The sequence below is a fragment of the Cyprinodon variegatus genome, unplaced genomic scaffold, assembly GCF_000732505.1.
Source record: "Cyprinodon variegatus isolate N-32 unplaced genomic scaffold, C_variegatus-1.0 Scaffold241, whole genome shotgun sequence".
Taxonomy (NCBI): domain Eukaryota; kingdom Metazoa; phylum Chordata; class Actinopteri; order Cyprinodontiformes; family Cyprinodontidae; genus Cyprinodon; species Cyprinodon variegatus.
In genome coordinates, this window is record NW_015150694.1 from 669,760 (window position 1) to 671,543 (window position 1,784).

Consider the following 1,784-nt stretch of genomic DNA (forward strand, 5'->3'; position numbering starts at 1 on the left):
CTACAGTAATTTTTTGCTGACAGTGTCCAAATTGCATTAGTTAATGCAAAATAGACATATTTAAAATCCTTTACTTACAGTTGATGTTTGGAGTGATGTCTTCCAGGGATTTTCTTTTGAATTTATTCATTCCTCCTTGCAGAGCCAAAAGAAGTCTACTGACTTTTGCCATTTGGAGTGTTTCTTCAGGCAGTCTGTAAAATTCCCTTTGGACCTCAATATCATGTCCCATGAAAGTAGCGAGCTGGTCTAGTTCTTGGGTTTGTAGGTTTAAGAATTGTGAAACTGTGGCTACATGCTTCCATAGTTTGATTGATGTGAGATTCTGTAGTTGTTGTGCTCCACAGCTTTCTGCAAAATGTTTTAAGCAGTCGCATCCACGAATGCTCTCTTGGGATCCATCAAATGGTCGAGCAAAAATGTAGGGATTGGCAGGGGAAATTCCAGCCTCTTCTCTAATTTTAATCAGAAGTTCCACAGACTCTTTTGTATTTGTTGGGAACAGGACAGGCACTTTGCGGCCCCTTTTTCCCGGTACCTCTACTCTGGTGAGACTCTCACAAAGCTTTTTTTCAAATGCTGAAAGGCTCTCCAAAACTTCATTGTGCGTACTGTGTTTGCTCCTTTGTAAATAAGTGTTGAGTTCCGTTCTTGAGATTTCTCCTTCATGACGTGATTGAACAGTATTAGCTGTGTCAGAGTGACTTGAGCGAGTTCACTCCATGATTTTGCTGTTGGTTTATCTGTGAGATTTCTTTTGTAGACCACCTGGAGGTTTTTCAGATGGTCCTGGAGCTTTTTGATGTCCTCTGACAAAGGCAGTATTTGTGGCATATTCCATTTCTTTTGGTAAAGTGTTTTCAGGGCATTGGATGATACATGTGTTGTCTATTCTAGTTCAATTAATTTGATAAATTGCTCTGCTTTAGATTTTAAATTAACATTTTTTTGACGCAGTGCCTCTCCTTGCAAAATATATGACACTTTCACAAGAGAATGACGCAGTTTTAGTGCAGTTGAGTGCACTGTGAATCTGTTGGATAGTGCATTAAACCCAGTGATCTGTTTTACAGCCTCAAGGACTGTGTTGAATTTCCCTGGACAGATCAAGTCCTTCAAAAATACAACGTCTTTGTCAATGTTTCTTGCCATCAGAACGAGTCTGGCAAGTTCCCTCATCTTATTTCTGATGTCTGCTCGATGCCGTCCACCTTCTCCATTTTTCAGGAACATTCTCTCTCCCAGTGAAATAATAAGGGAGTCTGCCTTTACTAACTGAGTTATATTGTCATAGTTCATGCCCTGGAGAACCGCCTTAAATCCAGTAGAAATCACAGTATCCGTGGGCAACATCATGGAAGAACTTGCCTAAACTTTTCTTGTGACCATGCCCTCTTTCAACTGGAGTTTGCAACGCTTATGATGTCTCCAGAGATCTGTCTTGACATACATAGCATAGCAAAACTTGCAAGGTAGGTAGTTGGTTGCAACTGATTGACTGGTTGCTTGCCTTTTTGGTATGATTTGTCCCTTTCCGGAAGACAGAACAGAACAGTTGTGGTGGTAGTTTCCCATGTTTCTTACTTTGGTCAACAACAAGGAGTGCATTGTTGATCCTTTCTTGTGAGCAAGTGCCTTAGCCACATCAGATTTGTCTAAATGCTTCTGTTGCAGATGTCTTGTGAGTTTTGTGTAAGGCTTTTCACAGTACAGACAATAATTCCTCTTGTCATAGACACATTGATGTGCAGTGTTTGAAGACATTTTCACTGTGATATTATATT